This window comes from Tympanuchus pallidicinctus, unplaced genomic scaffold (genome assembly GCF_026119805.1).
Source record: "Tympanuchus pallidicinctus isolate F22 unplaced genomic scaffold, pur_lepc_1.0 scaffold50, whole genome shotgun sequence".
NCBI classification, from domain to species: Eukaryota; Metazoa; Chordata; class Aves; order Galliformes; family Phasianidae; genus Tympanuchus; species Tympanuchus pallidicinctus.
Genome location: NW_026294770.1, coordinates 150269 through 164516, shown reverse-complemented (window position 1 = coordinate 164516; position 14248 = coordinate 150269). Strand labels below are relative to the sequence as shown.

The following is a 14248-nucleotide window of genomic DNA, read 5'->3' as shown; positions in this document are numbered from 1 at the left end:
TGGCTTGGATAGCCGTTCAGGTTCCCTGGGAGAGACCCTAGGACGTGGGGTTTTGCTTTCCTCAAGATTCTGGAGCTTTTGTTCTGGCCACCAGTTAACTAATTTCTCTAACATTACAGTAGGTAATCCATTCATCAAATCTCGTGGAACACCCTTTTGCCAGCCCAGTATCCAGAGGCAATTACGTTTATGATCAATATTTCGCCTACCTGTTTTTACTGACAGTGAGACCCTTCCAGTCCCAGTCAGCCTTGGGCTAGGAGGCCTGGGGGCAAGGCTGACTGCTGCAAGTCTTACTTCAATTGGCTCAAATTTAATGGAGGAAGAAACCACTGGCCCATATTTTCTTCCATAGTTAATTAACTCTTGGGCAACCTCTCCCCACGTCCATGCTTTGTTTCCTGACTGCAGATGGTTGGGGATTACAGTTCCTTTTAACACTGCCTGGGTTCTCTCTCCCTGAGACATAGCCTCTATTTTTCCTTGCAGTTGTACCCCTATAGGTTTTAACGACTCTAGAAGCCCCCTAATTAAAGCAGTCATTCTCTCAGGATCAACAGGCATCATCGCAGGTGATTCATGGTGTGGCTGCAGCTTTCTATCATACATCATTTGGAGACAAGCAGCCTTTTGAACACTCTCTACTAACTGATCAGTTGTTCCAGTAATGGCAAGAGGGTCTCCCCTTTCTTCAAATGGTTGAGACCACCTGCCCAATAGGCAGCCCTCTGTGCTACGGGAGCAACACTGTTGCCAGTAGTTAAAAGCGCTCCTGGTCTCCAGTAGCCTTCTGCTTCCTTTTCTGTTAACAGAATCTGGTCGCCACCAGTGAGACTCACCCTCCATACATATTCCGTCTCTGATTCCCTTGGAGTGTGGCTGAAATCTTTCTTCAATTTTGCTAGTTCAGTGGCTGAGAAGGGAATTCTTTAACATTCATTTGAGGATCTAGATTCTCGCTGTTATCGAATGTGTATTCAGTTTTTATCAAAGGACGCAATGGAGCTATTGGAGTTTCTAATTTATCTAGCCTTTCCTTCATTCCTGGTAGTTCCACCTGAGGAAAAGTTTTTTCTCTAGGCAAACTATGAGTGACGGTATGGCTGGCATGCTTACACGTTAGCAGTTCCTTAAAAGCCATTTGCAACAAAGCCGAATTACGTTTCTCTCTTTCTGATTGTTCCTCGAGGTTCACAATTTGATTCTGCAGAGTTTTCACCAATTCTTGTGTTACTTTAACCGATTCCCGCAGTGCTTGTATAGTTTGGGTTTCTGCCGAATGCTTTTCATCTCGGAACTCCACGGCTGCTTTTAAAGTAGCCCCGAGTACGGCACAAATAAAGGACTTTCCTTTTCCAGCTCGAGTACGAGCATTCTTTTGCAGGATACTAATACGGTCCGAAACACTCCGCAAGTTATACCAGTTCTGTCGTGGCCAATCCATACCTGATAAAGAGGGTCGAGCACCATGTTTTTCTAAAAAATCAAATAATACATCTTCACTTTTCATGGTGGCAATGCTGTCGCTCATTTTTTCAATACAATGAAAGACCAACACTAAGGGGGGAGGAGGTGCTCGTATTCAGAAGCTCAGTTACTCTTCACCGCTCCTCACAGGGAGATACACCACACCTAAACAAATGCAAATACTAATGCTCAAAGCACTCTTCCCTTTCTCTGAGGGGAGCACACAAAAAGGTTCAAATTTCACACTTAAGTTAAAAGATACTTAAATCACAAAATGCGGAGAGGTCTTCCCGAGGAGGCACACACTTAATCAAAATTAATTCATACGTCCCCGAGAGGCGTACACATAAACAGCAAAGATTCAGAACGCGGGGCGGTCTTCCTGGAGAAGGACTCACGTCTAAGATTTCAAAAATATCGCTCCATGCAACTCCAGGAGGTGCGCACAAAGAAAGTTTCAGACTACATCTGGGAGGACAACACTCTCACGGTGGGTATCCTGCCTTGACTACGCCATTAAATAAATGTCTCGCTCCAATTTATAGGAGGGAGAGGATGTTCTTTCATCATCTATATACCCGGCGTGAGATTAAGAAGCAACGGTTCAAATGTTGGTCCGACCAGTTTATTACAAATCTTAATCAGGGAAATGAGGAAGGGGAGGATGGACGCTATTATGATTAGGGTGCTGGGGAAGGGAAGGAGGGCGATAGAAAAGATAGAAAAAAAAGAAGCAAGGAGTCTTTATAGGCAGCAAGAGGGAGACAGTCACCACCATGGATCCAGCGAGGTTAGTAGTTCAGTCTTTGATCTTCCATAGCGGTGGGTCGTCAGGCAGAGTTGTCCTGTTGCCAATGACGACAACGACCATGGTGATGATGGCCCTTTTTCAATGCTTCAAAGTGGTTGAATCAGCTGTTTTTGGAGTGACAGCTCAAATCCAAAGTGGTCGAATCAGCTCTCCTTTGAGTGACAGCTCAAACCCAAGGTGGTTGAGTCAGTTCTCCTTGCGGTGGCAGCTTCTGGCTCTGGGATCTCAGCAGGAACCTCCTTTGTTCTTATCTTTCTGGCCTTGCCAGCAGGTAAGAGGAAGCAGGGAGGCACCAACTTGCATCTTGCCTTCGCAAGATACAATGGTATCATCCCCCAGCCTTCCATACTTAGCTGGAGCGGTTTGGCCACAGGCCAGATCTTCCGCCAGTGAACACTGCTGAGCGCTCTCTTCCGCTCTTCTTCAGAGCAAGCAGCTCTGGGGGAAGGGGCTTGCAAATGTTCCCAAAGCGATATCGATTGTCACACAGTTAGCACCCATCAGTTGCCTCCTTGACAAGTCACTCAGAGTCTCATCACAAGAAAAACCTCAGGAAGCAAGCTTGGAGCCAAAAAAAACTAAGAAGAATTCTCACAGCATCTCTCTGGAGGTCATGGGCAGAGCAGTGGAGATTGCCCCTGATGTGACCAGAACACATGTTGGTATTGGGACACACAAGTCACACAAACACTGAGCTGCATATGCACACGCGTGGAATCATGCAAACCTCTGTACCCACAGGCAACTGCATAAATCCAGCACACAGGCTCCAGGTATTTCACACTGATGCCCTACCAAGCGTGCTGATATCATTTGCATATGATGGATTCTTCCAACACTTGAACTGAGTGTTCTGCCCAAACTGACGTGTGCTGCTGGTAACACTTTGGTCATTCTGCCACTCAAAAGATGCCATTAGTGAGGAATGGACATAATCAGGATGTGACAAGTAGCAGCACAGGAAACCAACACACAGCCCATAACATTAGCTGGGATGTTTTGCATTCAAGAGGAGCTTGTCAAAAAATAATCACTGCTGCAAGGGATGCCTCTGGAAATGGGGCAGTTTGAGTCTACTATAAAAGCCAGCCCAGCTCCTTGCAACTCATCCACTTCTCTTGCCCCCTTCTTCTTGGGAACCAGGTGAGTGTGAAGCCCCTTCTTGTTCTCTTCATTCTGCAAAGTTTTGAGCTCAGCAGAACTCTCAGTTGCTATTAGTTCTGTTCCATGCCTGTTTTTGCTTGTCATGAGAGAGGGAAGTGAGGAAAATTATTGTCATGGGAGGAAGGTGGTACTGCAAGGAAGTAACTTTTGGGCCAGGATCTAGGCAGTACTTGGATAGGTCCCAGTGGCTTTCATTGGACTCTCTCCCAATGAGACCAAGAATCCCTTGGACATCCCTGAACTGTTTTCAGTTCCCAGCACTGCATGTGCATTGATTCCCTCATAGTGTGATGCTAGGCTGGTCCTCATGCATCCCCATGTTCTGCTTCCAAACAGGTGCACCTCCATCCCTGAGACATGTCCTGCTGTGACCAGTGCCAGCCGTGCCAGCCCTGCGGCCCGACCCCTCTGGCCAGCAGCTGCAATGAGCCCTGTGTCAGGCAGTGCCAGAACTCCACCATCGTCATCCAGCCCTCTCCCGTGGTGGTGACCCTGCCCGGACCCATCCTCAGCTCCTTCCCGCAGAACACCGCCGTGGGCTCCTCCACCTCCGCTGCTGTTGGCAGCATCCTCAGCTCTGAGGGCGTGCCCATCACCTCGGGGGGCTTTGACCTCTCCTGCATTTCCAACCGCAGCTGTGGCAGAAGGTGCCCCCCCTGCTAAAGGTGCTGGATGCTGACCCAGGCAAGGATCCCCGGAATGCTGAACATGGCACTGAACAGAAGAACAAATGTTGTGTTGCTGCTCTTGCCCTGCAGCACAGACATGTAGTGGCCAGCATGGCATCTCTGCCAACATGGAGAGATTCTACTGGTACTCATTGCTCACTCTTTCTATCTAATATCATTTTTGCCTTTTCCCTTTAGAGATCTCAGTTAGTACCCCCCAGAATGAGCCCTGAGTGACCTGCTCTTCTCCCTAAAACTCTGGGCTGGGAGATACAGCTCTGTGGCCACTCTGCCATAGGAAAGGAGAAGAAATTCTTGTCTGCTCCTGCTGCTCATTGCACACAGGCATCTGCTTGGGGTGACATCATTTCTCTCCTCAAACTCATTAAACACTTTCTGCATCCCTCAATGTTTCCTTATGTGTTGGCGCTTTTTTTCTCCTCACCTGCGTAGTGATGGCCAAAGGAGAAAGCAATGCCTTTGGTGAGAACAAACTAGGGACACTTCAACACTCTTCAGCACACTACAGATGTTAATCATTCCAGCACATTCTCTTGAAGGAGAGGAAGACATTGCTAGATCTTTCTCCACTACCAATGAACACCAATCACTGCCTCGCTGTATTTCTCCTTATGCAGATCTCCTTGACCCTTGAGCATATCATGTGAATGAAAATACTGATAAATAACAGGCCCAGGAGAGGATCTCTGTGCACTGGAGAGGCCCAGAGAAGACAGAAGTCCCACACACTCTGGGCAAATCTATTCCTTTGTCTTTGAGAGGAGCAGAGCGTGAGAAGGAGACTCAGAGAAAGGTGTTCTCAAAGGCCATCAAGAACTGGTAAGGCATAGTTTCTCTGTCTCTATTCCACTTTCCCATCCCTTCCACTCACCCATCACTGAGGGTACAGCTTCCCTGTGTGGTCCTAGCAGCCTTCTGTAGAGCTTTTGGCCCTGACATACTTTTGCCAAGTTGCCTGTGCTTGTGGGGTTCCACAGGGCATTACTGCTACCAGCTACAGAAGGCCATATATTGGAGCCCCAAGTCCTTCTGAACTCAACATTCCCATGGGTGCAGGAAGGCCCAGGACAGTGACTCATGCCCAGACACTCACGGCTTCTCGGTGGTGTCATGTCTTCCCCAAGCATGGCACTGTTCTCTTCAGTCTCAGGATCTGGAAGACCTTCACAATGCTGCAATCCTACGCTTCTCCACTGAAGAAAATGTGTGAGAGCAGATATTCCCAGCTCCACTGGAACATGGCAGTGAGAGTGTAACATTTTCTGCATTCTATTGGATTTTCGTACTTCCCCCAGTCACCCAGGGTGTGCACCAGCCCAAACACAGAGCTTTATATTGGAGTGTCTTTCCCCAGGCACCAAGATCCTTTTATATTTCTGGAGCCCTGGAGCTGAAATAGCCCTTGTGCTCCATGCAGTGTCATTGCTCCCCACACACACACCTGCAACTTCACAAAGCAGCACACCCTGCAGATCTGTTTTGTGAGAGCTTTCCTTTCACACACATTCCGTGTAATGCCAGCAGCACAGCAATGGCACTGAAAATCATTTCTACATGACGTCAGGATGGCAGCATCCCTCCTCAGGCCAGCTGTTGTATCAGGCAGTGCTGGCTCAGGTGGGATCACAACACAAAGAGCATCAGAACCAAGGCATCCAAAGCCCAGTGTAGCCATAAAGAGTAACTCTGGCCTGGTCCCTGGCCAGGGGTCTCTACACAATAGCACAGCATCCCCCGTTGCTCTGCTGCAGGTGTACGCCTCTATGGCCCAACCTACTGCTCTCCTCCTGCCCTGCCAGGCTCCTTGAAGGTCCAGGGCATTCAAAGGATGGAACTTTCAGGAAGGCTTTGGCTGGATCTGGCCTTGGCCTCTGACAGACAGGGAACTGTGCTGGGACAGGACAGATAAGCAAAAAATGCCTTCTGGTGAGTGAAATTAGAGGGAATAGAGATTATTCTATTGGGGGTGATGCAGATGTAGGAAACTATCATGAAAAGCACAGTGTAAGGACGATGATGACAACAGGAACCATAAAGCCCAGAATAAAGCCTGACGGGATCCCCGCAGGCCAGCCCCAGAAGAGGCCCCTCATCCCAGTAGAAACTGACAGTGATATTCCTGGTACCCAGCCTGTAGCCAGGCAACAAGGACCATGTCGAGACCCACAGGTACTGATCGCTCCCTGCTGTGACAAAGGTGAGTCCAGGGTCAGGAGAGACATGGAGCAGATAATGACAGACAGGAGCATGTGACAGCTGGGATGCTCTGTTGAGCCCAGGAGAATACATTGAATCAGAAAAGTCCTGTTCTCCTTTGCCATGGCCCTGTGCTTTCAGAAGGAGGTGATGTCAGAGGGAGGTTGTCCAGCTCAATAAGAGCAGCAGACTTCACACAGGATGCCATTTCCTGGCTTACGTGGTGCTCTCATGGCCTCTGCTGATCATTGCTGGAAGCAATCTCTCTCCATCTCCTCTCTCTCTCTTTTCCTCCACAGACACAGTTATAGAAAGATTTGTCCATCCTCCTCAAGACCTTCAATCAGCAATTTTTCATGACCCTTCCTGAAGTGAGCTACAAATTACACTCTCTGAAGAACAGATTTTTTCTTATTCCATACTTTTTCTCTGTGTCTCTGTCTCCCATACCTTCTGATTACACTCACTCCAAGCCAACGGCGGTGCAGGGCAAACATATTAACAAAAGAATTGTCCTTTCTGGATGTAGCCAAGAAAACCTCTTACCTCTCGGTGGCATGCCCTGCTACGAACAGTGTCTGCCATACTCATCCTATGGTACAACCTCAGCAGCCAACAGCTGCAAGTAACCCTGTGTGAGACATGGTGAAGATCGTACTGTCATCATTAAACCCCTTCCCATGACAGTGGCTCTGCTTGGTTTAATCTTCAGCTCTTAAATACAGACCACCTCTGTGGGATCCTCCACCTCTGCTGCAATTGACATCATCCTCATGGAGTCTCCATCACCTCTGGGTGCTTTGATCTCTACTGAATTTCCAGACACTACTATGGCAGAAAGTGCCCCCCGTGCACAATGCTGTGTTCCTCATCTTCTGCTCTTTCCTCTCTTGCCCTTGTATTCTCTTCTTTTGAGTCTATACTTCCCTTTAGACATCCTGGTGATACGGGACTGACAGATGGATGTCCTTTGGGATCTTCACCACAAGAATGTCGAGCATAGATTTTTTGCAGCTCTGGTGCTGCCTGCACAACAGCTCCCGGTGGAAGAAAACTCATTTCCCTCTTCAGAATCACAAATGTTACCTGCATCCCAGCCTCAGCATCCACATGATCCTTTTCATGGTGGTCTCAAGTTGCTAGCAATGAAGGGCAGCCTGGGACTGCACGTGATAATGTGAGGAAATATGGGAGACTTTAATTATGTGGAAAGCATTCATTTGGAAAAATTACTATCAGAAAACCATGCATTATCTTCTGTACTCTTTCCAAATCAGATTTCCACATGGAGCTTAGGGAAGGAAGTAGTGTAACAACACCATTGCCTTATCCAGAAAGGACCACTCTGGGAAGGACTACCTTGCTCAGAATTTGGGCAAATGACAGAGAACAAAGAAGCAATCTGCATGGGACTGCAAAGCTTAGGTGAGTTTCAGACCACCTGCTTAAAGCCCTCAGTGCACAGCAGAGCACACAAATCACAATGCAGCATCTGGTCTCTGCACAGCCTATGCAAAAATTGAGTTGTCCAGGATGTACAAAGAAGCCATGGTCTCCTTGGTCGCTTTTCATTCCTCTCAAGCCACAGCCATCGGTCCCTTCCGGAAGAGGACGCTGGGCTGCAGATCTCTGTGCTCAGGGAAGCAGCACTGCCAGGGGAGCTGAGGGCCCCTTCCCCAGAGCTCCGCCTCCAGCACACACACCTCCTCCCTCCCTGGGGTTGTTGCACGGCCAAGGAAGCTCCCTGCACCGGGGTGTCCTGCACAGCACAGAGGTACAAGGCGCTGTCAGACAGCTCGACTTCTGCCAGCCGCAGCAGGCTGTATTTCCCGGTGGTGTTCAGCCACGTGGTGAAACGGCCGTTCTGCTTGGAGCCTGCTGCCGCCTGATATGTGACCAGCTGGGGAGATTGGCCTTTCTTCTGCTGGTACCAAAGAAAAGCATCAAAGCTGGAGGCCTGGTATGTGCAGGTGGTCTGGAAGGTGTTTCTCTCCTGCACTGTGACCTGTCCTTCTTGCTGGCTGACAATGGTCTGCCCCACGGCACCTGGAAGAAGAAAGCAAAGGTGAGCAGCTCTGCAGGGAAGGTTCCAGGCTGCTGACACGGAATGGATACAAAGCAGCAGGAGAGAAGGCTCCCTGTCCTTTGTCCAGCAGAAAGCTGTTGAGGTCTGGGCATATGAAGGTGGTTTTGGAAGAGCTCTCAGCTTCTGGTCCCAAGCAGATCCTGTGCTGTGCCCCTGCTGAGAGGAACAAGGGGCATTCTGTTGTGGCTGTGGAGGGTGAGCGACCCATGGAGCTTCTGGGAAAAGATGCATTGTGTTTCTTCAGTCCTGTCAACATAAAGGGCTCCTAAGTCTCTCAGTATAAACAAAGCTGAGTTGAATGGTGACAAGTGTGATCTCTGGCTGTGCTGACAACCAGGAGAACACAGAAGACCACAGCCCATATGCATCAGTCAGTATCCCCTTAATGCTGTGTTTATGAGATGTCACTCATGTCACTGCTGTGACTTTGACAGAATCTGCTTCTTTCTCTTGGAAAGGCTGAAATGTGGGACTGCAGGGATGTCTGTGATCTCTGGAGGTGGCAGCTGTTGGGCCAGAAGAGAAAGGCAGAGAGAGAGAGAGAGAGAAGGGAAAAGAAAAGCAGGAGAGGATTCTGAGTTCTCTCTTCTCCATCTTCCCTTGTCATTTCCAACAGCAGCAGTATCTTGAGAGAAGTGGTGCAAAGCCACAACAGTCAGTCAGTATATCATAAAGCCCAAGCTTTATTGTTACTCAGGAGCTGTTTGCCACAAAGCCCAGTGAGGCTGGTGAGCGCTTTGTGGGGAGAAGATGGGTGCCTTGACTAAAAGCCAGCACTTACCCAGCAGTTGTCCCAGGAAGGCAGTGAGGACGAGAGAGCTGCGGTGCATGCTGAGACCGAGCCTCCTGTTTGTGAGTGAGCAAGAGGCAGAAAACCACCTCCCAGCCCCAAGACGACAGAGCTGCCGGAAATGACTCTGCTGGCTGCACAGGCAGGGCACTCACTGCCATAGCAACACCCACAGGTAACAACACCAGTTCTCTTATAAGCCCGAAGCTCAGAGCCAAGCCCTGTTCCTCCTCTCAGGCTAATCAGGACTGCAGTTCCCCAGTGGAAGCACACACCTTCACCCACTGGCTCACAAGCACTCCCACAATCACAGCCCATCAGTGTGAGCACGGGCCCTCAGCTCATCCAATACCCCTGCCTGGAGCCTGGCATCCCTTACCCTGCATGTGGTCTCCTCCTTTGCTCAGGATTGGCCAGCCTGCTGTTTGCTGGCCAACAGATGCGTGCAGTCACCCACTCCTCTCACACACATCCCCACACTCGTGCTGATCCCTCAGACATTGCCATGGGATCTCAGCCTGTCAAACCTCCTCTCCCAGGCTTTGTGTTTCCTTACCCACCTCTCTCCCAGACTTGAATACTCTCCTCCCGGTCACTGGTTTAATCCTGATGTGCTGTGGATGTTGTTTTGGTTGCTGGCACCCAGATCTCTCCTGCACAGCAGTCTCTGCATCTACTGGCCTCGACCTTGAGGTGCTCCCACATGAGGAAGAGAGCACAGTTTATTTCAGCGCTGCACAGACAAGTCAGGGCTTATTAAGGAGACAGGTTGGGCAGTGGTGCTCAGGCATAGGGCTCATCCCAGCAGGTGTACTGACTGGAAATTTGTGACCTCCCTCCTCTGCACTGTATCCCCTTGTTCCTTTCTGCAACCTTTTTGTGACACCTTTGACCTTTATATAAACATTCATTAAAATGTCTGCACAGCCCCACGAGTCCCTCAAGAGCATTCCTTCTCTTTCTTTTCATCTTATTGCTTGTGACTCACAAAGCTCAGGCTCAATAACTTCAAGTGTAAGAACCATACTTCCTTATATGTCCATCAGTTGGGGGCTGAAGAGTTCTGATCTCTGTGCTTGTCTCCCTTTTTCATTACAGACTGGGGTCATTCTGTACTTTGTTTGTCGGTTTCTTTTTATTTGTGGTTTCCTTTAAGCTGATAAGTGACTTGATCCACAGATGAACCAGTAGCCCTCACAGGAAACACAGCTTAGAGTGGCCTCTGCTGAAACTGCGCCTCACTGCCAGCGGCCCTGAATCCCCTCACACAATCACGTCGCCTGAGAATAGAGCTACTGTGGGGATCGCTTGAAAGTGTCTGTGACCTCGACATGCCGTGTTCATGAGGGTGTGCAGCTGGAACGCCTTTCTCCGGAAGATGCCGAGCGGTGCGAGGGACGCGTTCCATGTCAGCACTGCCAGCTCGGCGGCGCCGGGAGGGAGGAGCGGCAGCGCCCCCTGCGGGCCCGGACGGCACTGTGCCCCCGCCCCGCCCCAAGCGGTTCGTGCCCGGCCGCAGCCCCGGCTTCGCTTCCCGTGCGCCCACGGCGCAGTAATACAGCGCCGCGTCCCCGAGCCGGGGCCGGGCGAGACACAGGGCGCTGGAGCGGCGGTCTGCCGACACCCACAGCTGCCCCTCCGGGTCCGGCACCTCCTTGGAGCCTTTGACAGCGCTGACGAGGAATGCGGGTCCTCGGCCCGGGAGCTGACGGTACCAATGGATGTAGTCGTTGGGCTGTACGCTGGGGTGTGAGCAGGTGATGTTGATGCCGATGCCTTCTCTGGTCTCTACCGACGGCTCCTGCTGCACCTGGGCTCTGCTCACAGCCACTGCCGAGAATGAAAGAAGCAGTAAACTGAGAAAATCCATTTTTTGCCCCAGAAATTTCATGAAGGAGCATGAGATGCACGAAGTCATATATGAAGCCGAAGGGGCAGAGGCGAACGCGGCCGCGGCCACGGCCCCTTCCCCCCGCAGCCCCGCAGTCCGGCTTCGCCGGCGGCAGCCCCGCGCACCCAGGAGCACCGCGACCAGCCCCGCCAGCCTCGCGGCCCGGCACTGCCGCATCGCGGCAGCCCCGGCTCTGCTCCGCCCGCGCCGCCTCCTCCCCGCCACCGCCGCCAGCTCCGCCCCGGGGCTGCGCCCTGCGCCGGCTATCCTCGGGCTTGCTGCGGGCTGAGAATGCCGGGCGCGTGTGCGTGGATAGCGTGTCCTGCGGGGTAGCCCGGGTATGACCGGGTAGGTGGAGAGCTGAGTAACGGCCGGGGAAGCTGCATCGGCAGAGGGGAAACCAGCTGCCCTCCTGCAGCTTCCCCAGCAAGAAGGACAGACGAGAGTCCAGAAGGGTTACGGAAATGGTCGGGGAGCGCGACGCGGCCGAGCCTTGTTCCCCCCGCTGTGCCCGGCGCTGCCGCAGATCCAAATCCTAGCAGCGGGAACGGGTCATCATAGACTCATAGAATATTAGAATTATATAATGATAACATCATAGAATCATAGAATGGCTTGGGTTCAAAGAGACCACAATGATCATCGAGTTTCAACACCCCCGCTATGTGCAGTCTTGCCAACCATTACACCAGGATGCCCAGAGCCACATCCAGCCTGGCCTTGAATGTGTCCAGGGATGGGGCATCCACAACCTCCTTGGCAACCTGTTCCAGCGTGTCACCAACCTCTGTGCGAAAAACATCCTCCTTATATCTAACCTAAACTTCCCCTGCCTCTGTTTAAAACCATTCCTCTTTGTCCTACCACTATTCACCCTCGTAAACAGCCTTTCCCCCTCCTGTGTATATGCTCCCTTCAAGTACTGGGTCGTGTGCTGCTGCCCGGGAATGCGGCACCCCGAGAGCTTCCCGAGCCCCGGGTCCCGCAGCTGCTGCTGCCCGTGGTGCCACTGTTGCCGCTCGAGGAGCCCGAGAAGGGCCGGCAGCAGCACCGGGATGAGTGACTGCGGTTAGAGGGAACCAGTGTTTGAATTCACAGGAGAAACGAACAGGCAGCCTGGACACATGGTTACAGAGACCCTGAAAGACTCAGTCGGAACCAAATGTGTGCCTGGATCTCAGAGGTGCTCTGTCCCTTTGACGAAGATCCAGACAATCCATCCCACCCTCATCGTTCTGCACAAGGCCTGTGACCAATGGTTCCACTCCATTTCAACAGGCTAAAGCTCACATTTCTCCCTCTTGGCTGTATGCTTGGATGGTTATGGGAATAAACTTCCCCCCCTAGCCCCCCCAAGCCACACTTTGTTGGGTGCAAAGACTGACCCCTGTTCCCTGCTCAGAACCACCTCGCACCCTTTTGGATGTCTCATAATGGCACCTACAGACATCTGCTCCAAATCGCAGCGTTGAGGAAGGAGTGAATGGAGTTCAGTTGGTCAGTAGGTCCTTGAGTTCCCTTTCTGAGTCACCTCTGCCTGGCAGCAAACTCGTGTGGAAGAGTTTTAAGGGATGATTCACTGATATCCAGAAAAGCCTTTGGAGTCCCTCTGCAGCACTGCAGGAGGCAGTCCTTGCCAAGGAAATCAAACAGCCAAGACAACAGCTAATTGAAGAATCTACTACCAAATGAAGGTGTCTCCTTTAAGCCTCACACAACTTTTCTCCTTCTTATAGACATAAGGTTTCTGCTCAGTCACTTGTGATGAACCCCTTCAATGGATCTTATTTGTCTGCCCCGGTGTCCAGAGGGCTGTGCCTCTTCTGAAGCTGCATGTCTGTGACTAAAACAAGAGCGTTTTTCTTGTTCCAGTATATCACCATCTTCCAGCCTCAACCATCCTGACTGCCTCACTCAATGGCCTGTTTGCCGTCGACTCCACCTTCTGTGCCTTCCTTGCTTTGTACTGTTGAGGCTCTAGTCTTAGACTGAGGACACCCTTGAAGTGTATCTGAGCACCTGAGAAGCACAGACATCCTGCAGGAATCTGGGTGTGCTGGCTGACATCAGGCTCAAGAAGAGCTAACATTGTGCCTGGCAGCAAAGAGGTCCAACTGACTTTTAGAATGCACCACACACTCCATTGGCTACTGGTCAAACAAGGATGATTCTCCCAGTACAGTTGGCCTTGGTGTGTCTTCACGTGGAATCTATTTGGCTGTTCTCAGCTCCACAAAGTAAGAAGGGTCCAAGGTGCTTTAAAGCGTCCAGAGGAAGGCAGCAGAGCTGATCTGGAATCTGGATCTGGTCTGGAATGCATTGCCTGTAAGGAGAGCCTGAGGACATGTGGGTTGTCCAGTTTGGAGAGCACAGAACTTAGGGACAACCTTGTGCTGGTCTCTTCTCCCTAGTATCTGATGACAGGATGTGGAGGAATGGCACAAAACAGCACCAGGAGATGTTCAGACCAGATAGTAGTGATTCTGTAAATCTGTCAATCATGAAACACTCTAAGACTTAAATTGGAGTGTTAGAAAGCAGAAATTCTTTATTTTGGGTGCTGGATGCATGGGGGATGAGCTCCACCTATCATGCACATTCTGAACAAAAGATCCTCAGCTTACTTTCATTACTTATGTTACACGTGTAAATGTTTTCCTGCACACTATAGAGGTATTCCACATTTCCCCATAAAATCATTAAAATAGGATTCAGCCTCCTCCCACAAGTTCAGTCTTTTTGTGCTGGTGGTCCCACAGCCTCTGGATGAAGTCATTACACTTCCTCCCTGTGTTCACTGCATGAACCCCATATCCAACAATGCTCAGTTAGCTCTTGGCCTCACTCACACAATACTTGCTTACAAAAAATGAGCTGATTCAAAGCAGAACTTCCCTCGCCTACTCAATACAAGATGTTCAGCATATCATTGTTATCTGGTTGGTACAAGGGCACAGCTTCTTCCTGTTACCTAAACAGAGTCCAGTGTATCCTTCAAGGAGCATTGGCAAGCTGAACAATATTGCCACAACTGGCATCACTGGGAAAAAAATAGTTTAATGTGAAGGTGGTCAATGAATGCTGGCAAAGAATTTCTAGAGATGTGGATGATGCCTCATGATTAACAGAATCTATTGGTATCCTGAAGTGCCCC

General features: G+C 50.5%; 1 pseudogene and 2 gene segments (V, D, J or C); 1 reads left to right on the top strand and 2 right to left on the bottom strand.

Moving 5' to 3' along the window:
• LOC128091707 (T cell receptor alpha variable 4-like) overlaps positions 1-14248 on the bottom strand; it is a 149450-nt gene that overhangs the window by 19090 nt on the left and 116112 nt on the right.
• Positions 1-14248, bottom strand: part of LOC128091722 (T cell receptor alpha variable 1-2-like) — a 103122-nt gene that overhangs the window by 28386 nt on the left and 60488 nt on the right.
• The window catches only part of LOC128091739 (feather keratin Cos1-1/Cos1-3/Cos2-1-like), a 90480-nt pseudogene that overhangs the window by 74640 nt on the left and 1592 nt on the right, over positions 1-14248 (top strand).